Here is a 26,480-nt window from a genome sequence, read left to right as displayed (position 1 = left end):
GGATCCCACCTGCCGAAACTGGGACCTGGAGCAGTCAAATAAATTTTTAAAAAAATGAATAGTTCTTTCTTGGGCCTTTGGAGTTTGTGGTTTGGAAGAGGAAATAGGATGTGAACATGTTACTGTAATACAAATAACAGGTGAGTGCTCTGGAGAAGGTGTGTGGAAATGCTGTGAGCACAGAGCAGGGAGAAAGCTTTTCAGGTAGTGAAAATCAAGGAAGGCTTGGGAAGTAGCGTCATTATTTCTGAGCCTTGAAGGATTGCTCAGGTTTGTTTTTTTAATAGACTTTGTTTATTTTAGAGTAGTTTCAAGTTCACAGCAAAGCAGAGAGGAGGATACAATGTTTCCATACGTTCTGACCCTACGCATTGCACAGCACATGCAAGATCAACATCCCCGGACCCCAGAGCGGTCCATTTGTTGCAACTGATGAACCAAAGTCAGTACATCGTTTTCACCTGAAGTCCATAGTTTTTACATTAAGGCTCACTCTTGGTGGTTGTACATTCTATGGGTTTGTGCAAATGAGTAACGTTTATCCATGACTGTGATGTTATGCAGTTAGTTTTGTTGCCGAATTGAACTTGCATCCACTTGCCCACGGTGCAGCAAAGCCAACTGGCTGACACCAGGCTGTGGCGAAGGAAAGTAGTGTGTATTGTGCACGCTGAGCAGGGAGAATGTGTGCTTAAGATCTGAGCACCTTGGTCAACCGTTCTGGTGCACTAGACCCAGTTAAAAGGAGAAGGAAGCGTGACAACCCAAACTCCAATAAATCTTGGGAAAACAGATCTCGTTCCCTGAGGAATTCAGGAAAATAAGCCTGAAATTCAATCTGGACCTGGTGTTTCTGGGGAAATTTTGTTGTAGCCAGGTCGTCAGTTGCCTAATTTTATCTAAACTAGCTTTTAACTTCTGAAGTGGTATTATACACATAACAGGAGCTATGGCCATTACACATATGTCTTATTTTTATGCTGAAATCTAATCTAAAGTAAAAAATTTAATACTTATACGAGGAGACTTTGAGACCATAAGGTTTCATTTCAGTTGCCAGCTGCCAGGGGACACTGCTTGAAAGCAACTGGTAGTGTGCCCAAGTCCAACAGTGTTCAGAAAATTCAAGTCCTCAGCCATACAATGTGTCCAAAATCTTACCCACAGTGGCCGCACAGCCCCACTTTGGATGCCTGAACCACAGCCACTCCATTTTGACTTTCAAATGCATTCCCTTCCTCAAGAGCCAAAGCAGATGTACAAAGCATGATCAGTGGGCCACCAAACAGGCTGCTCTAGTCATTATTAAGTTCAAGTTAAACTAGAAGGACTTCCCTATACTTCAGAATGTGAGTATTTCTTCTATCATTTCCCCTTTTGTTTGCCAATCTTTCAGTATTTATCCCTTGACCCCAGGGTGATTACTTCCTGTCCCGTGTCCATCCTGTCCCTCGGTGCTAGGTAGGTCTTCTTTGTGTGTGTGTGTGTGTGTGTGTGTTTACACATTTGGGTAGTTATCCACTTTAGGGGAAAACCAATCAGACATTGTGAAGAAGCTCAGAGGTATGCTAATTTATAGGCTATGCATGTTATCGATTGTACCTGATTATAACACAAACGTTTTACGTGGGCTTTTAGCAGTGGACTTAAAGCAAGCAGCGATTCATGTCATGAGTAGTACACATTCTGTGACTAGAGAATTTTCTTTTTATCCTAAACACTGGGGGCAACAGTAAGATTAGAAGTAAAGCAATACCACTCAATGTTACAGGGTGACAAACATTTGGGAAACAGTTCAGCTGAGTTGGGCGGATGGGTCTTACAGGCCTGGTCTGGGTTTCGGGTTCAGCTCCCTACCGCTGCTGTCTTCTTCCACTGATACGGGTGTCAGTTCAGGTCAGCAGTCCTTTCTATAGACCAGCCCAGGGCAGAGGCCCTTTCTTACTGGGAATTCATAACAAGCTAGTGAAGAGTACCCAGTCGTTGTTGTGGAGTAGCTAAGTCGTGACTGACTCTTGTGACACGGCAGACTGTAGCCTGCCAGGCTTCTCTGGCCATGGGTTTCTCCAGGCAAAAACAGTGGAGTGGTTGCCATTTCCTTCTCCCAGTAAGGGTTCTTTTAGCTAGGATGGAGACAGTTCTTCAAATTATGCCCTTTCCAGTATGCATAATCTCCTGGTTGCAGCTTGTGGGGCATCTGATTTTTATCCAAAGATAAATCATTGTGATAAGCTTCAGAAACAAATTTAGAAACAAATTATCTTTTAATAATTAAACTTTACAATTGTGTTACATAACAAAGAATTAGCTGGGAGGTGAGTCTTAGATATGGACCCCAACTAAGAAAACTAGAATTTAATATCCTTTGAAACATAATCTTTTTCTCTCTAAAATTACCTTCATTTTTTGCCAAATATAGCCAAATTAAGATTAACTTGTTTGCTCAGACTGAACTTTTAAAAGGCCTCTCAAAAGCCATGCCAAGGGCTTTGCCTCCAGGTTCTGTAGATTTGGGTGGATCCATCTCTTTTCAGGTTCCCCCAAATCTCTTGAGATTCCTGCAGCTGTCAGGTGGTGACCTTTCTTATTCACCCTAAGGCTGCTGGGAACCTAAGTTTCCAATTTCTGGAGGGATTGGGTACACTGAAAAGATAAATGTCTCAGTTTTGCCTACCAAGTTACAATTTACCAAGTTGCTGTGAGTCATAATGAGTTTGAGGGAAGAGGTTTCATTATATATGGAAAACAGATTAAAAGCCAGTAATATTTCACGACCCCACTGGTAGGAGAGAAAGGACCCCCTAGCCAGGGCCCAAACCAAGATTCCCTGGTTAGGAATAAAGTTGCTATAGAACACCCATGTGCAGGGTTTTGTGTAAAGGATTGCTAGGACTTTGATAAGTAAAAATGTATTCCAGACAGAGAGAGAGATTTGAAGTCTTAGATCTTGTTCCAATAGCCAGAATGTAGACTATGAGAATATAAGAGCGGCAGGTTGGGGCTCAAATGTGGAAGCCTTGCTCAGTAATCGTGTCCTTGTTCTGTAAGCAGTGGAGTTGCTGAGCATTTTAGGAGAGGTCATACCTGCATGGAGTGAAAGTAGTCACATAATGAAAATGTGCTTCAGAAGTATCATTCTGGGATGATATCAGAAATCAAGTGATCAGTTAGGAGGGCAGAGGGATAAGCTAGACTAGTTAACCTATTAATATTAAGAGAACCTAAACCAGGACAATGGGGATGGAATGGAAAGGAAGGGACAGAGGATAGAGCTTGCAGTTTTGCGGGAGAGGGAGGAATGATTCTAAATTTTAAGACTAGTTAGCTAAAAAAAATAGACCTAAGAAAATGGAAAGTGATCACTCTTTGGTCAGAGACATGGAACAGGAGAGTCTTAGAAATGCAAACCACTTCTTGATAGAGGACAGCTCAACTATTCTGTGAGCCCTGTCCACTCCTGGGGTGAAGATCCAGCCAGAGGAAGGGGCTGGGTGGTGAGCTTTGCCTCTAGAAACAGAGCCTGGGAGCTCCCTAAGGCTGTGACTTTTGAACACTGTAAACTGTGCACTGTGAAGAGTTGACTCATTGGAAAAGACTCTGACGCTGGGAGGGATTGGGGCAGGAGGAGAAGGGGACGGCAGAGGATGAGATGGCTGGATGGCATCACCAACTCGAAGGACATGAGTCTGAGTGAACTCCGGGAGTTGGTGATAGACAGGGAGGCCTGGCGTGCTGCGATTCATGTGGTCGCAAAGAGTTGGACACGACTGAGTGACTGAACTGAACTGAAACTATGCACTGTTTATTTATAGATAGTTAGTGTTCCTGTGAAGGGAGTGGCTATAAAACTCTTCCTAGAAAAATTGCTTAAGCTTTGTTTTGTTTTGTGTGGTGTGAATAGTCATTATCTTTTTTTAAAAAAAATTTTTATTGAGGTAGAATTGATGCTGAAGCTGAAGCTCCAATACTTTGGCCACCTGATGTGAAGAACTGACTCCTTAGAAAAGACCCTGATGCTGGGAAAGATTGAAGGTGGAAGGAGAAGGGGACGACAGAGGATGAGATGGTTGGATGGCATACTGACTCAATGGACATGAGTCTGAACAAGCTCCGGGAGTTAGTGATGGACAGGGAAGCATGGCGTGCTACAGTCCATGGGTTTGCAAAGAGTTGGACATGACTGAACGACTGAACTGAGTTGATTTATAATGTGTTAGTTTCAGGTATACAGTAAAATGATTCAGATATATAGACAGGTAAATATGTAGATATATATATATATATTCCATCTCAGATTCTTTTCCACTGTAGATTATATGACACTGAGTATAGCTCCCAGTGCTATACGGTAGGTGTGATTTTTTTTCTTTTTCCTTTTTTTTTTCACTTAATATTGGCTTAAGTGGCAACTTTTGCATAAAGAGGGGAACTCTGGCTTCATCTCTGGAGTTTACAGCAGAGATGGGTGGAGATCCTGATATCTTATTAGGCCCAAGAGAGAAAGAGCCTTTAGGGCTGGTTAGTAGATAGATCTGAAGGCTTCCTGACTTGGGAGAGTGATGTTAAATCAAGGCTTGAGGAATCAGGAAGAAAAGCAAACGATGCATGAAAAGGCGAAGGGTTCTGTTCTGGATACTTGAGTCTGAGGTGCGGGCTCTAAGACCAGACCTGAACTGATAGGCTAAATGGTTGAAACGAAGCTAGTGTCAAATGGATATAGCTCTGAGTTGGCAAGGATGATCACACAGCAGTATGTGGGTGATATGCCTCTATCTAAGACAGAAGGTTCTGTCCTACCCCCTGCTGACCCAGGCTAAGATGATCTATCCAGACAAAATCCCGGGTGAGCAAGGGACAGCCTGGCATTGTGAGAACTGGCTTGGACTTTGTTGAAGAAGAAATGATTTGGCTGAACAAGATGTTCCAGTGATTTCCTTGTAGGAACGAATCTGCTCATTGGCAGTGGAGAAAAATTCCTGAGTGAGTCAGTTGATTGCTCTCAGAGGAGTAGTCCTTACATTCTAGGGAAGGAATTAACTTGGCTTCTCAGAGTGCAAGCCTGTCTGCAGTTAGCCCATATACATGCCTAGCTCTAACTTCTTTCTGGTAGCAAGTCAACACATTGAGCAAGCAGACTGGAAAAGCAGGAGGAGAGAAGGGAAGGTCATGAAACAAAGTATCTTCCATAAAGAAAATGTTCCCAGCTGCATCCCTCTCCCCCACTTTCTCTGCCCCTTGTTTGTTTAGACAAAATCCCTTTCTCTCATCTGTTGGCTTTTTAACACAACTCTCTTTCCTTTTCTGCTTCTTCACTTTCTCTTGAATACTCCCTTAGAGGACTTCTCCAGGTAGAGAGTCCTCTCCTTTAGCTTACAGACTTAAAGGTTTGTTTGTTCGTTGTTGTTGTTGTTGTTTTTCCTTCTTCCCTTGCTTCATTCTTCCCTGAGTTTACTGAGAATCCATTTCCTGTAGGATCTTCTGCTACATGTGCCTAGCTACACATGAAGTCCAAAGACTTTATTCTCAACACCAAGGACTTTACAACTGACTAGAGCAAGTAAGATTTTTTTTACATCTTTTACTATAATATTCAGGTAGCACTAGTGGTAAAGTACAGTATTCAAGGTTTCCAAGATGGCGCTGGTGGTAAAGAACCCGGCTGCCAATGCAGGAGACATAAGAGATGTGGGTTCAATCCCTGGATGGGGAAGGTCCCCTGGAGGACAGCATGGCAACCCACTCCAGTACTCTTGCCTGGAAAATCCCATGGACAGAGGAGCCTGGTGGGCTACAGTCCATGGGGTCGCACAGAATTGGACACAACTGAGCAACTTGCATAGCATAGCACTATAGTACTAAATACAAAGTTGGAAGAAACTGAAAAGTGAGATAAAATAGTATGAAACAAGACTGAGGAAATTCAAAAAAGGGCAGATTGCTTCTGGTTGGAAGGGGTGGGGAAGACTTCCTGGAGGGGGAGGACATTTGAATTAAGCCTTGAAAATTAGAGACAAGTGAAACATGTACTGTGTAGACCACAGCAAACTATGGAAAATTCTTCAAGAGATGGGAATCCCGGACCACCTTATCTGCCTCCTGAGAATTCTGTATGCCAGTCAAGAAGCAACAGTTAGAACTGGTCATGGAACAACAGACTGGTTCCAAATCAAGAAAGGAGTAGGGCAAAGCTGTATATTATCACCCTGCTTATTTAACTTATATGCAGAGTGCATCATGCGAAATGCCAGGCTGGATGAAGTGCAAGCTGGAATCAAGATTGCTGGGAGAAATGTCAATAACCTCAGATACACAGATGACACCACCCTTATGGCAGAAAGTGAAGAGGAACTAAAGAGCCTCTTGATGAAAGTGAAAGAGGAGAGTGAAAAAGCTGGCTTAAAACTCAATATTCAAAAAAAGAAGATCATGGCATCTGGTCCCATCACTTCATGGAAAATAGATGGGGAAACAATGCAAACAGTGAGAGACTTTATTTTCTTGGGCTCCAAAATCACTGCAGATGGTGACTTCAGCCATGAAATTAAAAGACACTTGCTCCTTGGATGAAAAGCTGTGACCATCCTCAGTCAGTTCAGTTCAGTCGCTCAGTTGTGTCTGACTCTTTGCAACCCCATGAATCGCAGCACGCCAGGCCTCCCTGTCCATCACCAACTCCCGGAGTTCACTCAGACTCATGTCCATCGAGTCAGTGATGCCAACCAGCCATCTCATCCTCTGTTGTCCCCTTCTCCTCCTGCCCCCAATCCCTCCCAGCATCAGAGTCTTTTCCAATGAGTCAGCTCTTCGCATGAGGTGGCCAAAGTACTGGAGTTTCAGCTTTAGCATCATTCCTTCCAAAGAAATCCCAGGGCTGATCCCCTTTAGTATGGACTGGTTGGATCTCCTTGCAGTCCAAGGGACTCTCAAGAGTCTTCTCCAACAACACAGTTCAAAAGCATCACTTCTTCAGTGCTCAGCTTTCTTCACAGTCCAACTCTCACATCCATATATGACCACTGGAAAAACCATAGCCTTGACTAGACGGACCTTTGTTGGCAAAGTAATGTCTCTGCTTTTGAATATGCTATCTAGGTTGGTCATAACTTTTCTTCCAAGAAGTAAGCGTCTTTTATAATTCCTAGACAGCATATTAAAAAGCAGAGACATTACTTTGCTGACAAAGGTCCATCTAATCAAAGCTATGGTTTTTCCAGTGGTCATGTATGGTTGTGAGAGTTGGACTGTGAAGAAAGCTGAGTGCTGAAGAATTGATGCTTTTAGACTGTGGTGTTGGAGAAGAATCTTGAATCTCTTGGACAGCAAGGAGATCCAACCAGTCCATCCTAAAGGAAATCAGTCCTGAATATTCATTGGAAGGACTGATGCTGAAGCTGAAACTCCAATACTTTGGCCACCTGATGTGAAGAACTGACTCATTTGAAAAGACCCTGATGCTGGGAGGGATTGGGGGCATGGGGAGAAGGGGACGACAGAGGATGAGATGGCTGGATGGCATCACCGAGTCAAAGGACATGAGTTTGAGCAAGCTCCAGGAGTTGGCGATGGACAGGGAAGCCTGGCGTGCTGCAGTCCATGGGGTCACAAAGAGTTGGACACGACTAGGTGACTGGACTGAACTGAACTGAAGCGTGTGCAGATGGGGCCTCTCTCTGTGTTAGACCGAATGCATACACTTAACCAAGTTTATGTTTCTCAGTCTCTTTTCAGAGTGCAGAAAGCAGATGTGGGATCTGTAACAGGGAAGCTGATGGTAAATAAGCGTTTTTCAGGGTTGTCTGTGGTTATGATTCCATTCTTACTTTGGGAATCCGAGAACAGCCCAGTTGTCAACTGTTTGTTAGGATAACTGGTGGTGGTGCACCAGAAAGAATGCGAACACACTCTGATGGATGGATGGGCCCAATTAACCTTACTGCTTGTTTTCTTTAATTGAAACATTGTTGACTTATAACATCATATTAGTTTCAGGTGTGAGCACAGTGATTCAGTATTTTTACAGAGTTTACTCTGTAAAAGAGGTTTTCTCTCTTTAAACCTATCACAGTGGAGAAGGAAATGGCAACCCACTCCAATATTCTTGCCTGGGAAATCCCATGGACAGAGGAGCCTGGCTGTCTACAGTCCATGGGGTCATGAAGAGATGGACATGACTGAGTGACTGCATGACAAATTTTTTTTTTACTCTAAAAGATAATGTCATGTTTTTCAAAGGTGTTTTTGTAGCTGGAGGGGTGGTTTGATGCTTTTCAAATCTGAACATGTAACGCACCTCTCAGCTCCTCCTGGAACCCCATCCCTTCATCACATGCAGGTGTCCAGTCTGCTGGCAGCCACTGGGGCTGGAACATGGTCTCCACTGTCTCTGCTTATGCTGACGGACAGAATACATCCTCCTTTTTTTCTATATCAGCTGCAGGTTAGAAAGAAATGAGTTTACAGAGGCTACTGTTAACAGGACCTCAATTATGGACTTTGCGAGGCAGTAATCTACTCATTATAGCCAAAAAAAAAAAAAAAGTGTATCACAAGATAATGGCTGTAATTCTCTGTTCTGTATTCCTGTTGCTTATCTATTTATATACAGTAGTTTATATCACTTAATCCCATACTCCTAATTTGCCTGTCCCTCGTTCTCTCTTCCCTTTGGTAACCACTAATTTTTTCCTCCATCTGTGAGCCTATTTTGCATATACAATTGTTTGTATTATTTTTTTAGATTCCACATGTAAGTGATATCATGCAGTATTTTATTTCACTAAGCTTAATAGTCTCAGATTTATCCATGTTGCTGTGAAGGCATTGTTTCATTTTTTATGGCTGAGTGATATTCCATTGTATACATGTTAGGTTGGTGCAAAAATAATTTCAGTTTTGCATTGTTGAAATTTCACATTTGATATTGGAATACATTCTTAAATAAATGTGGTTATGTTATACATCATTTTAATGCACATTTTTTGCTTTATGTTTTTTTGCTAAAGAATTATTACTTGCTAATTCTTTTATATATTAGACAATGGAAATGATGTTAGACAAAAAGAAAATTCAAGCAATTTTTTTATTCAAGTTCAAAATGGGTCATAAAGCAGAGGAGACAAATCACAACATCAACTATGCATTTGACCAAGGAACTGCTAAGAAATATACAGCGCGGTGGTGGTTCAAGAAGTTTGGCAAAGAAGATGAGAGCCTTGAAGATGAGGAGTGCAGTGGCCAGCCATTGGAAGTCGACAATGACCAACTGGAAACAATCAATGAAGGTGGTCCTCTCACAACTACACAAGAAGTTGCTGAAGAACTCAACATCAACCGTCCTATGGTCGTTTAGCATTTGAAGCAAATTGGAAAGGTGAAAAATCTCCATAAGTAGGTGCTGCATGAGCTGGCCACAAATCAAAAATATTGTCATTTTGCGGTGTCATCCTCTCTTATTCTATGCAACAGCAACAGACCATTTCTGGACTGGATTGTTATGTGCAACAAAAAGCAGATTTTATATGACAACCAATGGCCACCAGCTCAGTGGCTGGACCAAGAAGAAGCACCAAAGCACTTCCCAAAGCCAAGCTTACGCCAAAAGCAGTCACAGGCACTGTTTGATGGTCTGCTGTTGGCCTGATCCACTACAGCTTTCTGAATCCCAGCGAGACCATTACATCTGAGAAGTATACTCAGCAAATGGATGAGCTTCACCAAAAACTGCAAGGTCTGCAGCCAGTATTGGTCAACAGAAAGGGCCCAGTTCTTCTCCGTGACAATTCCCAACTGCACGTTGCAAATCAATGTTTCAAAACTTGAACAAATTGGGCTACAAGGCTTGCCTCATCTGCCATATTTACCTAACCTCTTGCCAACTGACCACCACTTCTTCAAGCATCTCAACACCTTTTTGCAGGGAAAATACTTTCACATTTTCCACACAGAAAATACTTTCCAAGAGTTCATTGAATCCTGAGGCATGGATTTTTTTGCTACAGGAATAAACAAATTTATTTCTTATTGGCAAAATTTGCAGATGACATGATCCTCTACATAGAAAACCCTAAAGACTCCACCAGAAAATTACTAGAGCTAATCAATGATTATAGTAAAGTTGCAGGATATAAAATCAACACACAGAAATCCCTTGCATTCCTATACACTAATAATGAGAAAATAGAACGAGAAATTAAGGAAACAATTCCATTCACCATTGCAACTGAAAGAATAAAATACTTAGGAATATATCTACCTAAAGAAACTAAAGACCTATATATAGAAAACTATAAAACACTGGTGAAAGAAATCAAAGAGGACACTAATAGATGGAGAAATATACCATGTTCATGGATTGGAAGAATCAATATAGTGAAAATGAGTATACTACCCAAAGCAATTTATAGATTCAATGCAGTCCCTATCAAGCTACCAACGGTATTCTTCACAGAGCTAGAACAAATAATTTCACAATTTGTATGGAAATACAAAAAACCTCGAATAGCCAAAGCTATCTTGAGAAAGAAGAATGGAACTGGAGGAATCAACCTACCTGACTTCAGGCTCTACTACAAAGCCACAGTCATCAAGACAGTATGGTACTGGCACAAAGACAGAAATATAGATCAATGGAACAAAATAGAAAGCCCAGAGATAAATCCACGCACATATGGACACCTTATCTTTGACAAAGGAGGCAAGAATATACAATGGAGAAAAGACAATCTCTTTAACAAGTGGTGCTGAGAAAACTGGTCAACCACTTGTAAAAGAATGAAACTAGACCACTTTCTAACACCATACACAAAAATAAACTCAAAATGGATTAAAGATCTAAATGTAAGACCACAAACTATAAAACTCCTAGAGGAGAACATAGGCAAAACACTCTCTGGCATACATCACAGCAGGATCCTCTATGACCCACCTCCCAAAATATTGGAAATAAAAGCAAAAATAAACAAATGGGACCTAATTAAACTTAAAAGCTTCTGCACAACAAAGGAAACTATTAGCAAGGTGAAAAGACAGCCTTCAGAAAAATAATAGCAAATGAAGCAACGGACAAACAACTAATCTCAAAAATATACAAGCAACTCCTACACCTCAATTCCAGAAAAATAAATGACCCAATCAAAAAAATGGGCCAAAGAACTAAATAGATATTTCTCCAAAGAAGACATACAGATGGCTAACAAACACATGAAAAGATGCTCAACATCACTCATTATCAGAGAAATGCAAATCAAAACCACTATGAGGTACCATTTCACGCCAGTCAGAATGGCTGCGATCCAAAAGTCTACAAGCAATAAATGCTGGAGAGGGTGTGGAGAAAAGGGAACCCTCTTACACTGTTGGTGGGAATGCAAACTAGTACAGCCACTATGGAGAACAGTATGGAGATTCCTCAAAAAACTGGAAATAGAACTGCCTTATCATCCAGCAATCCCACTGCTGGGCATACACACTGAGGAAACCAGAATTGAAAGAGACACCTGTACCCCAATGTTCATCGCAGCACTGTTTATAATAGCCAGGACATGGAAGCAACCTAGATGTCCATCAGCAGATGAATGGATAAGAAAGCTGTGGTACATATACACAATGGAGTATTACTCAGCAATTAAAAAGAATTCATTTGAATCAGTTCTAATGAGATGGATGGAACTGGAGCCTATTATACAGAGTGAAGTAAGCCAGAAAGAAAAACACCAATACAGTATACTAACACATATATATGGAATTTAGAAAGATGGTAACAATAACCCTGTATACAAGACAGCAAAAGAGACACTGATGTATAGAACAGTCTTATGGACTCTGTGGGAGAAGGAGAGGGTGGGAAGATTTGGGAGAATGGCATGAAACATGTATACTATCATGTATGAAACGAGTTGCCAGTCCAGGTTCGAGGCACGATACTGGATGCTTGGGGCTGGTGCACTGGGACAACCCAGAGGGAGGGTATGGGGAGGGAGGAGGGAGGAGGGTTCAGGATGGGGAACACATGTATACTTGTGGTGGATTCATTTGGTGATATTTGGCAAAACCAATACAATATTGTAAAATTTAAAAATAAAATAAAATTAAATTTTAAAAAATGTGTTGATTGTAATGGCTCCTATTTTGATTAATAAAGTGTGTTTGAGCCTAGTTATAATGATTTCAAATTCAGGTTCGAAACCATAATTACTTTTGCGCCAGTGTAATACCACATCTTTATCCATTCATCTGTTGATAGGCATTTGGGTTGCTTCTGTACCTTGGCTATTGTAAATAGTGCGGCTATAAACATTGGGGTGGAATACGTCTTTTGGTTCTTCTATTTAATACATCTTCCAATGCCAAAATTTTATATTTTATATTTATAGATGATGAAATGGTGGATTTACTTGTACCCTTATGTGCAGATGGGGAAGCTGGATTTAATACATTCTAGGTCACACAGAGGAAAAGAAATGATGTCAGGATGACAACAGATATCAGTCTGTGACTAAGTTTTCCTTAGTCTGTGGTGAAATGAGACAAATAAAGAGGTTGCAATGAGTTTTTAAAAATAAAGTAAATGTTTTAAATATAAGGTTTATCTTTTATCCAGAGACTAAATTTTTGGCTTTAAAATGTCTTCTTAAAATGATATGATGGTAATGATTGGCAGCATGGTTGTGCTCAAAATTAAAAAAAAAAACCTCCTTCCTTATCAAAATAAATAATTTCCAACCCTCTGAATATTCCATAGAAATATACTGGAGATACAGGAGTTTACTGGGCTGTGTGCTCTTAAAACTAAATGCTCAAGCTAATTAACTTACTAATTTATGGAGCAGAAGATGGTTGTCTAGCATATGAAATCAAATAACATCAAAATTGAAGGGAACACAGAGATCATCCGGTTTGTACAAACTCATTTTAGATAAGGAATCTGAGGCCTAGAAATGTTAAGTGATCTCCCCAGTGATGTGTTCTTTTATTTTTATATTTTCAAGTGGTGCTATTTATAGTATATCTGATTTGTGTGAAAGGGTATGCGATCAAACAAAACAGTGTTCTGTGGTCAGACAGGGTATTCACCACAGCCTTGAATTCTGTGCAGTAAATGAAGAGGGTTTCTGGACCCAGTTCCATCCAGAGTCCTTGGAGATTTCCCCACAACAGCGAGCAAGTCGTGGACGGCAGCGGGGTGTCCTGCAATTCAACTCAGTTCTGACACTGTCTTACCTGGAGATAGAATAACATTCCACAGGTAAAGGGCTCAGTCCCACAAGCTTGCCCCCTACTTCAGGAGCCAGGAGCAAGTCCAAGTTGTTACCTGTGTTTCTGACTGATTGGCCATACAATCAGAGGTTCCCACACCCCCGTCCTGGGGTTCCATTAATTTGCCAGAATGGTTCACAAAACTCAGAGAAACATTTTACTTGCTAGAGTGCCAGTTTATTATAAAAGGATATTAAAGGACATGAATCAACAGCCAGATGAAGAAATACATAAGGAGAAGTCCTGAACAAATGAGCTTCTGTGATGGATGTATTTAGGGTCTGACTCAGGGGACAGAGAAGTTTTCTGGTTCCCCAACATGAAAGCTCCCCCAAAAACAATCAAGAAGCTGTCCTTTTGGGGGTTTTATGGAGACTTCATTGCATTATCATGATTGACTAAATCATTGACTAAAGGCAACTGATTCAACCTCTGACCCCTCCATGTTCCCCAGAAATGAGAAACGTGGAGTGGAGATGGGGGTGGTACTGAAAGTTCCAACCCTCTAAATGCATGGTCAGTTTTCCTGGCAGCCAGTCCCATGCTTGAGTGGGATCTAAATGTCAACTTCCCTGAAGTATTTCCAGGAGCAGAAGACAAGAGACCAAATATCCCATTGCTCTTATTGCTCAGGAAATTCCAAGGGTTTGGGGAGCTGTGGATGAAGACCAAACATATATTATTCCTATAAATCACCACATTGCAGTCAACTTTAAGAAATATTTGACATCAATTCTTCTGAGCCTATACTACCATTTAAAAGTACTCATGAAATAATTGTGTTTTATTGTTCTGCACTCAAGAGAAGGATTGCAAGCGCTTACAAGACCAGGCAAAGTACTGACCTGTCAAAATGCCCTTCCTGTGCTTTCTCACCGGTATAAACGCAAAACATCCACACTACTCATTAACTCTCTGTCCCAGTAATTATGGTCAAATGGGTGGTATGACCTACTCTGTGGACTTCAAGGTTTGTTGGTGGTTCGTTTGGCTGGAATTTTCTCCCTGCCTACTCTGTGTTACAATGGGGGATCGTTAAGACCACCCTTGCCATCCGAGAGTAGCAAGTCTAGCGGAGGAATCTTGTTTGTGAAGGACTTCAAAAACCTGGTAGGGGATTACAGGCTGAAGTTGGAGGTGCCAGGGGGCCACCATTGTATGTGTTTGTGCTGAGGAATGACTCAATGAAGATGGCATTACAGGGGTTCTGGTATGGATGTACCAAGCGGATTAGATGGGGAGGAGCTTAGGGCAAGACGTGAGCGGCATGTAGTTCCTGAGGACCTGCCCTGGCTGAGGACCGAAGAAGGGAGGATGTGAGACTTTTCAAGGAAATAATGCTTGGAAATTGATGACTAAAGGGATTATGGCCACAAAAGAAAGAAAAGTGGGTCAAAGGTACTTCTTTTGGAATTTTAAGTGATTAAGAAATAGCATTACAACAAAGCTAGGGGTGTTGGGAAAGAAACCTTTTCCCTAAGTTGAAGGGAAGAAACTCTGGGTCCTTGTAATTCTTCTTGTTGACCTGGATCTGTCTGTACATTCAGGGTCCTTTATTTCAATGAATTCATATGAAAGTCAATTAATGCTGCTAATGGTAACTTATTTTATTACTAATAGATAATTACATTATAGAGAAGCAAACACGTAATCTGCATGTAAGTTCTGGATTATCCTTTTTGATTACATCTCAAAAATTGATAAGCTCTCTTTGTTTTGGCTGAGGGAGAGGTATATGGCTGGGCAGAGTTTGTATACCTTTGTAGAATCCTGGTCTTTTTCTACATTGAGGCTGGTGCACATTTCCAGTTCTATTCTTGGACCTGAAGAGCTAGAAATCTGGATGTGGACTGGCTTGTCACACTAAAAGGGGCATGAATTGAAACAGGAGTATATCAGCAACTTTGACCATGCTCTGACTTTTGATTCAAAATTTATGGGACTTCCCTGGTGGTCCAGTGATTGGGACCCCGAGCTTCCACTGTGGAGGGCTTTGATCCCTGGTAGGGGAACTAAAGTCTTGCTTGCCACATGGTCATAAAAAAAAAAAGTGTTATTGGGCCAGAGATCAAATTTTAGGTCTGAAATATCTTTACACTGCAAAGCAAAATCCAAGCAAGTGTCTATAAGCCTAGCTCACTGATAGGAATTCGGCCCTAGCCTAGTTTGGCCATCAAACCAGAGCTGATTCTGGGTTTATTAAGCTATTTTGCAATCTGGTACCTACCCCACCCCACTGTGGACAGAGTACTGTGGACAGAGTATATAAACTTGTCTCCTACCATGCTTTCTTTTATAGAGACCCCATCACCCCAGAATAATTTTACTTATTTGTTCGTTTTATAAAACAGTAGTGTACTAGGTGGGAATCTTTAAACTGCACGTCTTTGAAGATAATGCTTGAAGCCTATGGGGCTAGAAGTTTGATGGGGCTGCTAAGTGCAGTGCTTGAAGTCACTTTAGTAAGGAAAAGTGACAAAAAGTCTAAAGAAACTAGCATCTTAGGGATGCACATCATTAGAAAGGAAATCCCCCTTCCTTGTATTTTGTTTTTCAACCAAAAAACTGTGTAACCCATGACATAATTTATTGTGGCATTTCCCATCGTCCTTTCTAAAGAATGTAAAGAGAACTAAATGGCTGCCTTTTCCAAGTGGGGATATTGTGGCAGCACTTCTGAACAATTAATATCATGTGTTTTTGTTTTTTTTTTTTTGCTGACATCCATGTTATGAACTAAACCCTAGGTGTGTGGGTAGCTCGTGCTTCAGACTTGGATGGCTCTTTACTCTCTGAGAAGGGCACTTTGTACCTGCTTCTAAGAGGGGATAAACAAGATGCTTAAGCAAAAGACTGTAACACCCTGATGAACATGAGTACAAGAAGCAGATATCTAGCTCCACAATCATACAGCTGGGATAGCCGTGGGATTTACTGACAGATGGAAAAATTCTTGGGAATATCAGTTCTCACTTTGGCACTTAGAAAAATGAGTATGACTGAACAGGTGGCTGTCTATCAGTATCTCAAATTCCTCCCTGGGAGGAAGCCCTGTGGTTTTCCTCAGCTAGATTCTAGCCCTGGACTAATCTCCAGGCCTCCATTTCCTTAATTATGAATAGAGCTTTAGATCCTTCCTTTACTGGGGGTGCTGAATGGGGAGCAATTATTAATGGGTATGGGAATTCTTTCGGGGGTGATAAAACTGGTCTATATTTGATTACGGTGATGGTTGTGAAACCAAACAGGACCCCATGGAGCCTTCCCAGATACAAAAGTGCCTCTGTTTCTCGTTTGTAGGAAAAAGGTTTTAGTTTCCCAGTACTTCCCTGAGTTCCAAAGAGCAGGCACGTCTGTTACTAATTAGGAAAGTGAGGGAACACAGAGACCAAAGAAAAGCAGTTAGGCAAAAAAGGAAATGACAATCATTTGGCAATGAAATAGAGTCCTAGTTCCACCTTGAGGGATATACATAGCAATATGATACATATCCTTGTGCTGTTCTGCAGATACTAAGACCCCCCCACCACCCACCCAAGTGGAGAATGGTGACTATTTACCGATCAGAAGCACGTAGACACCAGACCAAAGTGGAAGAAAAAGGTTATCTTTTTTCCTTGAAGAACCTCACTACCAACCCATCAAAAGGAAGTCCATGAGCTGCAACCTTCACTCCAAATGCTGCCTTTAAAAACCCCTCCCTGGGGACTTCCCTGGCAGTCCAGTGACTAAGACTCTGAGCTCGCAGTGCAGGGGGCCTAGGTTCAATCCCTGGTCAGGGAACTAGATTCCGCATGCTGCAACCAAGACCTGGTGCAGCCAAATAAATTAATTAATTAAAAAAAAAACTCTCCCTGAAATTTATCTCAGGGTGTCTGGGCTTTTTGGTGCCCTACAAATAAACGCTGTACTCTCCTTCACTACAATCCAGTGTCAGCTCATTGACTTTGCTGTGCAGCAGGGGAGTGGACCAGAGTTCAGTTGTACAACTCTGTGAATATGTTAAAAAAAAAACAAAACAAATATTGAATTATACACTTTCAGTGAGTGAACTGAATTGTTGCTGAATGCAAATTCGTGTGTCAGATGCACCATGAGGCCAGGCAAACCAAAATTGTTCGAGTTTGGAGAAGAGAAAGGTTTATCTCAGGGCCAAGCCTGGAGAATGGGTAGCTCATGCTCAGAAAGTTCAAACACCCTGATGGTTTTCCAGGAAGAGTTTTATAGGCAAAATATTCAGGGAGGGCTACAGGGCATGTGAATTTTTCTGATTGGTTGGTCCTGAAGTAACAGAGTGGGACTTTAGGAATCCCAACCATCAGCCCTCTGTTGGTCTGAGGTCTCAGCATGTGGTTACCATCCTCCACCAAGTAAGGGTGGGGGCCTCAGTTCCTGTGGAAGAACTTGGAGATGTGTTGTATGTTGCTTGAGGAGGAACTAGGACTCTGCTTTGTTGTTCGGTCACTTAGTCATGTCTGACTCTGTAACCCCATGGACTGCAGCATGCCAGGCTTCCCTGTCCTTCACCATCTCATGGGGCTTGCTCAAACTCATGTCCACTGAGTTGGTGATGCCATCCAACCATCTCACCCTCTGCCATCCCCTTCTCCTCCTGCCTTCGATCTTTCCCAGCAGCAGGGTCTTTTCCAATGAGTCGGCTGTTTGCATCAGGTGGCCAAAGCACTGGAGCTTCAACTTCAGCATCAGTCCTTCCGATGAATATTCAGGGTTGATTTCCCTTAGGATGGACTGGTTGGATGTCCTTGCAGGCCAGGGGACTCTCAGGAGTCTTCTCCAGCACCACAGTTCAGAGGACTCTGCTTTACTGCTGCACTACTGTTTTCTTGACGACTCTTCCTTTCTTTCTGCATCCCCTCAGTTCCCTGGTTAACAACTGTTTAAATCTGCTTTTTGGTACTCAGGGAAGGTCTAGGAGGCTGAAGCCTTTTCTTTACCAACGAGAAACAGGGGACACAGAAAGTCTTTTTGTACCAGGAGGGCCCCACAGGGTCCTGCCCAGTTTCAAAATGGTACCATTACAGGCTGAATTATGGCCCCCTCAAAAGCCATTTGTTGAGATCTTAACCCTCAGCCCTTCATAATGTGACTATATTTGGAGAGAGGGTCTTTAAAGAAGTTCATTTAAAAAGAGGTTACTAGGATGAAGCCTAGTCCAATATGACCGGTGTCTATTTAAGAAGAAGAAATTAAGGCACAGACACACAGAGTAAAGACCATATGGAGATCCAGGGAGAAGACAGTCATCTGCAAGCCAAGGAGAGCAGCCTCAGAAAAAAATCAACCCTGCTACACCTTAATCTTAGACTTGTACCCTCCAGATTTGTGAGGAAGTAATCCCTATTCCTTAAGCCACCCAGTTTGTGGTATTTTTGTCATGGCTGCCTACAAAGGTTACTTTTAAGTGTCAACTTGGCAGGACAGCCAGTGCCCATATATTTCAGTTCAGTTCAGTTCAGTTCTGTCACTCAGTCGTGTCCGACTCTTTGCGACCCCATGAATTGCAGCACATAGGCCTCCCTGTCCATCACCAACTCCCGGAGTTCACTCAGACTCACGTCCATCGAGTCAGTGATGCCATCCAGCCATCTCATCCTCTGTCGTCCCCTTCTCCTCCTGCCCCCAATCCCTCCCAGCATCAGGGTCTTTTCCAATGAGTCAACTCTTCGCATGAGGTGGCCAAAGTACTGGAGTTTCAGCTTTAGCATCATTCCTTTCAAAGAAATCCCAGGGCTGATCTCCTTCAGAATGGACTGGTTGGATCTCCTTGCAGTCCAAAGGACTCTCAAGCGTATTCTCCAACACCACAGTTTAAAAGCATCAATTCTTCAGTGCTCAGTTTTCTTCACAGTCCAACTTTCACATCCATACATGACCACAGGAAAAACCATAGCCTTGACTAGACAGACCTTTGTTGACAAAGTAATGTCTCTGCTTTTCAATATGCTATCTAGGTTGGTCATAACTTTCCTTCCAAGGAGCAAGTGTCTTTTAATTTCATGGCTGCAGTCACCATCTGCAGTGATTTTGGAGCCCAAGAAAATAAAATCATTTGGTCAAACATTATTTTGGACTTTTCTGTCAAAGTGTTTTTGAATGAGATGAATATTTGAATGGTGGACTTTGAGTAAAGCTGTTTACCCTCCCTAATGTGGGTGAGTCTCATCCAGTCAATCAAAGCATTAATAGAACAAAAGACTGACCTTCCTGAGCAAGGAGTTCTGCCAGAAGACTGCATTTGGGCTGCAGTTCTTCCCCAGGTCTCCAGCCTGCCGGCCTGCCCTGTCAATTTTGGACTTGCACCTCCACAATCGTGTGAAACCATTCCTTAAAATTAATCAACAAATCTCTCTCTTTCTGTCTCTCTCTCACACACACAAACACACACATGCGCGCACACACACACACCCTTTACTGTTTCACTGGAGAACCCTAACTGATATCTTGTCCTAGCAAACTAATACAAGAATACAATTAGTAATACAAACTAATGCTAATACAACAATGTAATGAATTGTAGTTCAATAAGGTTGTGTAAAAAAAATCTTAGAAGCTTATACCTAAAATATTAATAATAATTTATTGGTAGAATTTGGAGTGTTTTAGTTTTATTTTTAGTTTAACTTTTCCAGACTTATGATTTTTTGTGATTGTGTGTTATTTGTGTAATGATAATTTAAGAAAAGATTTCCATTCAGCAGAAAGTTTAGAAGCAAGGTCAGATAACACAGAACCCAGAGGACATTGGAATATAGTGGGATGCATGGTAATACCACTTATCGTGAAGATTTAGATGAAGCACGAATCAGATTCCATCTCCTACAGTGAGAAAATCTCAGCATACAACACAATTCGCTTATGAAAGAGATACTAAGCTTGTTCGGGAAGATGGGGAGTAAATGAATTTTGTTTTCCTATCAACTGTATTTTTCTGCCTTTTCAGTGATTCATTCAGTCAGCTAGCAAGCTTTTGCTGGGCACCAGCTACGTCCAAGGACCTCACTAAATACCAGAGATTGAAAGGCAAACAAAACAGGCTCGCTCCAATTAAGATGTTTACACTATGGTGGGGGAGATAATATGGTACAATGTGATAAGGGCTCCTATAGGGTAAGAATTGTTTGTTCGCATGGGACAGAGTGTCAGCCTGCGAGAGAAGGAGAAGAGAGGGGTTTTTTTAAATCCTCAGCACAATCGTACAAGTTTATTATGACTCCATTTTGTAGATGAATGCACTGACCCTCGGGGCTTCCCTGAAGACTCAGCAGTAAAACAATCTGCCTGCAATGCAGGAGAGGCAGGAGACACGGGTTCGAACCCTGGGTCAAGAAGATCCCCTGGAGGAGGAAATGGCAACCCACTCCAGTGTTCTTGCCTAAAAAATCTGATGGAAAGAGGAACCTGGAAGGCTATATAGTCCATGGTGTTGTGAAGAGTTGGACATGACTGAGCAACTATGCACGCATGCACACTGAGGCTCAGAGAGGTTAGATGATTCACCCAAATGTCTCAGGAAGTAAAAGACGGGGATGTGAGCACAGTCTGACCCTGAAGTCCATGTTCTTTCCACTGTATGATGTGCTGTGTCTCTGGTTTTGGCATGTGTACAAGCAAACAAGTAGGATACACTGAAATACAGTAAATTTAATTTCTACTTTGAAGTAAGGACACATGTCTATGAACTCCCTATCATTTGTCTTAGTCTGAATTACCTTGTCCTACTCTTTCACCACTTCTCATAATTGCTAATAACTGTAACAACAACAATGAACATTTATTGTTTCCTATTGTAATTGAAAGTGTGGTCTGGCTGTGCAGCTGTTCAAAAGCCAAAGCAGGACAAGGTTAGCGGAAAGGAAAGTCTGCTTTATTTTGGATGCTGGCAAACGGGGAAGGCCATCCTGTCCAAAGGCTGAGTCCCCACAACCGACGATCAGTGGCTAGAGCGTTTGTAGACAGACGGAGAGGCCTACAAGCAGAGATAGCTCAGTCAGCTCTGACAGTCATCTCGAAATTGGTCATCAGCTGTCTGCCCAGCGTCATCTCGATTGTTTTACATACAGTTAATCTTCATTTCAGGGTCGGTGTGCTTCCATTTCTTGAGGCCAGTCCTCAGAACTGTGGCAGCTTATATCATCTGCAATCGGCCGTCGCATAGTTCACTTCTCCCTGTGCTGGTTTCTGTATCTATCAGACAGCTCACAGGATATGGCTCAGAATATTATCTATAGCCCTTGAGAAGGAACTCAAGGTCCTTGACTATGCTTAATGACTAAACTATTATTATTTGGTCTCCTTTGACTGTTTTCCTTTGTTTCTGCATGTTCTCACTTCCTTGATTAAACTTATTTATTGGCTAAAGCTTTTCACAGTCTGTGAAGGGCAGGCAGAGGACATGGGGGCCAAGGACCACAGGCCCCTACTCTGTTTACCTATGTGCCAGATACTATACTCGGTACTTAAGATAGGTTCTTTTAATCTATCCTCATAACAACCTAATATGGTAGGTTGTGGGATTATCCCTATTTTATAGAGAGAGAAACTGAGGCTTAGAGGGTTAAGTGATGTTAAGTGGCAAAGCTGGGATTTGACCCCAGATCTAGATTTAGCCATTTTGCTGCTGTGCCAAAAACCAGACAAATGGCAGATTTAAAACTCCTTGCTGGTTGCTTGCTTTTTTAAACTAGAAGATTCTGGAATGCAATTGATCTTCCAGATCACACAGGAGTGAGCAAGAATTTCTCTTCAGTTTCTGAGGAGGAGCCCCTTAAGGGAGTTTCAGCATTCATTTTTATGTTGCTCCATTCATTAGCTGTCTACGTTGGAAAGCTGGGACTCTGCGTTGCTCTAAGACACAGACAAGGCTGCTGTGATGTTTGAATTTGGGAAAAGTGAAACTATTTGTTGCTCAGTCGTGTCCAGCTCTTTGCGGCCCCATAGGCGGTAGCCTGCCAGGCTCCTCTGTCCATGGAATTCTCCCAGCACGAATACTGGAGTGGGTAGCCATCCCCTTCTCCAGGAGATCTTCCCTACCTAGGGATCGAACTCAGGTCTCCTGCATTGCAGGCAGATTCTTTACCACTGAGCCACCAGGGAAAACAGAGGGCACAAAAATGGACCCTTTTGCAGATTCTATCTGGGTAGTAGGCTCTGGTGTTCTATCTCAGTGGAGCCACGTCTATGCTCCCCACAAAAGAAGGTTTGGCGCTTAGATGGGAGAAACATGCCTGACCTTCAGGGGTGGGAACAGGGGACGCGATAAGCCCCTGCTCCAGGAAGCGCTGGAACATGGGCTGCGGCAGCAGCTGTGAAACCTCAGAGCTCTGGTCCTGCTGAAGGGCACTCTGTTTTGCTGTAGGGATGGCAAGGGGGCCTCTGCGATCCTCCCCCGCCACCTCCCCAAGTTGCTCAGATTATCTGTGGACCATCACAGTCCGATGCCCTCCACCGGGCTGCAAGCAGGTCAGAGGCTGAGTCTTATTGACTGCATTCATCACCAGACACCCCTGCCACAACTCCCCTCCCCCCAGTCTCCTCCCAACACCCCATTCCACTCCTCTGGACCCGCAGGCAGAGAACTGAAGAATTTGTAGGATGATCTAGCCCACACAGCAGGGAGACAGAAGCACAGAAGGGCAGATGGGACGGTGCAGGCCCCTGCAGGCTTGGCCCAGATCTGCAAGCTGGGTACAGCCTGTGACCGTCGTGGGCACTGAGAGTTCTGGATAGTGGTGGCTCCGCCCACCGAGGGACAGGGAGGTTGTGGCTCCCAGGAAGAGCGACGCCTATGGTGGCAATGCCGGTGGGGGTGGGCAGTCATCATAGCCAGAAAAAATCAGCACTCAGCCTCATGGCATGAAAGACCAAGGACCACAGGGTCCTGCTCTGTTTATCTATGTGCCAGATACTATACTCAGTCCTTAAGATAGGTTCTTTTAATCTATTCTCATCTATGCTACCTGAGACAGGGACAGGTACCTGAGACAGCATCTATGCTAGGGGGCCAGGAACGTGTGCTGAGCGGCTCAAATTGGCTGTTAGGCAACAGTTTGGGCCAGCACAGGACAGATTAGGATCTGAAAGCTCTGTTTGCTTATGACCCAGGGGCTTCCCTGGTGGCTCAGATGGCAAACTGTCTGCCTGTAATGCGGAAGACCCCGGTTCGATCCCAGGGTCCGGAATATCTCCTGGAGAAGGGGATATTCTCCTTCTCCAGTAGTAGCTATTCTCCAACCCACTCCAGTACTCTTGCCTGGAAAATTCCATGGATGGAGGAACCTGGTAGGCTACAGTCCTTGGGGTCACAAAGAGTTGGACATGACTGAGCGACTTTACTTTCTTTCTTTCTCAGGCGCTTCCTGCTTTGTAGGATCTGTTTTGGACATGATTTAGAGACCTTAGGGTCTATTTTATACCAGCCAGATTAAAGGTTATCAAGCAGTCCTGGTAAACAGAATGATTTATTCTTAAAAAAAAAAGAGCATTTACTGAAGCTGATTAACCTTTGAAAGCCTGCTCTCATCCTTCATTTTCACAAAATTTAAATGAGGGGTTGCAATGGTCAATGTCATATACACATACAGACATAGTGTTTGTTGAGTAAATCCACAAACACACGTACAAATCAGGTCGATTCAACAAATATTTGCTAGTTGGTTATAAGTGCCTTTATGATGATTAGAGTCTAGATTAGAGTCTAGTGGCTTAATTTTCTCCCTGTGACACAGTAAGAAATACATTTTATGTTGTGGCCACACACACACACAAAAGTGGGAATAAAAAGTTTCACCAGTTTTTATCTTACTTGATGAAATGCATCCTGATATTTTCTATTTTGCTTTCTTCTATCCTACTTCTTTCTATAAAAGCTGATTAAGACCCACTGAACTGATTTCATGACCTGTTAATGAGTCACAATCTGCAGGTTAAAAATACTAGTTGATATAAGAAGTCACGGAATTTTAAATTTCATCCATATTTAGCTAAAAGTTGAGGGGATGAATTCAGAAGCTGGAGATCACAAGCAGCTGGCCGCTCAGTTGCTAGCGCTGTGTACTGCTGTACATCAGGAGAGCCAAGTGACCGGAGGGAAAAAAGGGAGTGATTTCCCATTGACCTTGAAGGAAACTGGGAATTCAAATTTGCCCTTTGGTTATCTTCCTATGAACCAGAGATCGTCAAGATAGGCAAAGACAAATGAATCTATCATCACTGAAAACACAAAGAGTTTCCCCAACTAATAGGACTTTATTAAAGAGCTTATGACAGGGACTTCCCTGGCGATCCTGTGGCTAAGAGTGCTGGATGAGTACAGGGGGCCCAGGTTTGATGCCTGGTTAGGGAACAAGATCTCTTATGCTTCAACTAAAAAAATCCTGTGTGCTTCAACTAAGACACGATACAACCAAAAAAAAAAAAGGAGTTTTGACATATGCCATTGTTAATTAAGGGAAGACACATCTGAGGAATCCTTGAAGATACAATCAACTCAGAAAATGCTAGTTCTGGAAAAGGTCTCTGATGTTAATGACTCAGATTCTTAAATTCTGACTCTATTTCATCAGGAACTGATGACTCTGCCCTTTCTGTCCTCCACCCTTATAATTCTCTGGTAGACGTATGACACCCAATTTCTTATATGTTATTGGCTTATAAATCTGTCTCTTCTACATTATAAACTGCTTGTAGACCAAAAACATGGTTTCTTCTCCATTTTTATATTCCCAGAATGAGACACAAAAAAAGAGCTTTGTCAATGTTTGTAGAAAGATTAAATGATACTGGTTCAAATTGGTTTGAACGGTATTAACAGGAAAAGTACAGAGAGCTAACTTATCCAGGAAAAAAAAAGCCGCAAAAAAGAAAAAGTAGACTTTATGAAAATGATTTTATTTATTTAAAAAAAACTTATCAAGTATAGCTGATTTACAATGCTATGTTAATTTTTACTATACAGCAAAATGACTCAATTATTTATATATATATGTATATATATACATATATATATATATCCTTTTTCTATTCTTTTCCATTATGGTTTACCACACGGTATTGAATATAATTCCCTGTGCTCTATAGCAGGACCTCGTTGTTTATCCATCCTGTATATAATAGTTTGCATCTACTAATCCCAAACTCCCAGTCCTTCCCTCCCCATCCCACTTCCCCCTTGGCAATCACAGGTCTGTTCTCTTTATCTGTGAGTCTGCTTCTGTTTCATAGATATGTTTGGTAGTTATAGTTTTAACTTTTTGAGGACCCTCCATACTTTTTGGTAGCCCTTAAGTCAAAATTTTCAAGCAGATAAAAATCGAGAATTCTTCATTCCTCTTTCCTTTAAAACAATCAACTTCCAATTAACTAATTTAAAAATCTCCTTGATTTCAGAAACACATATTCTGAGGTTTATTTACCCTCTGGCTACAATGTTCCCATGTTTCAGAGCACGTCTCCTGAATGTGCCCTGGGGCTTCCTAGTTGACAAAGCCTATATTTGGAACTGCTCCTAGTTGACAAAGCCTATATTGATGGCAGTTGTAAAGTCATCGTGGGTTAGAGACACCCTGCTCTGTTCCACATTCAGCAAGTGGTGCTTCTTTTGAGTTTTGCGTCCTTAAGGTGGAAGAGGATTGATGCCTGGATGTGGAGGGAGGAAAAACAGATCACAGAGACCTTTAGCGAAGATCTTCCAAGAAAGATACGCGTTTCCATTCAGTATTCTGAATTTGCTGGCCTAAACTATATTAGCAAAATTAAACTGCATTATATAGTCACCACATGAAGACAAACGGCTCCTCCACCAGGCCCTTGGTGTGCGGCAACAGCAAGAAGATGGAAGGACTACTCTCGAGGCCAGTGATTGGGCAGATTCAGGATGGATTTCACAAAAGCTCGGGTGGGATCAATACCGAAATAACTGTGACAGATCAAATGCCACGGGACAGAGCGAATGCCATTGGTAAAAACTATGCTAAGGCCCAGCCCACTAACTCCTCCAGCACACCATCTCTTTTTTAAATTTTTATTTTATATTGGAGTACAGCTGATTAATAATGTGACAGTTCCAGGCGGACAGCAAAGGGACTCAGCCATACATATGCATGTATCCATTATTCCCCAAACTCCTCTCCCATTCAGGCTGCCACATAACATTCAACCGAGTTCCCTCTGCTATACAGTAGGTCTATGTTCGTTATCCACTTTAAACA

The 26,480-nt window shown here is 42.2% G+C and overlaps 1 protein-coding gene and 1 pseudogene across 2 annotated transcripts in view; both read left to right on the top strand.

Annotated features, from left to right (window-relative positions):
• The window catches only part of MRO (maestro), an 85,200-nt gene that overhangs the window by 25,952 nt on the left and 32,768 nt on the right, over positions 1-26,480 (top strand). The window lies entirely within an intron of this gene.
• On the top strand, positions 6,895-11,804 carry LOC139179482 (histone-lysine N-methyltransferase SETMAR-like; annotated as a pseudogene).

The sequence above is a fragment of the Bos indicus genome, chromosome 24, assembly GCF_029378745.1.
Source record: "Bos indicus isolate NIAB-ARS_2022 breed Sahiwal x Tharparkar chromosome 24, NIAB-ARS_B.indTharparkar_mat_pri_1.0, whole genome shotgun sequence".
Lineage (NCBI taxonomy): Eukaryota > Metazoa > Chordata > Mammalia > Artiodactyla > Bovidae > Bos > Bos indicus.
Note: the sequence above shows the minus strand (reverse complement) of the source record. Positions and strands in the feature narration are given on the sequence as shown.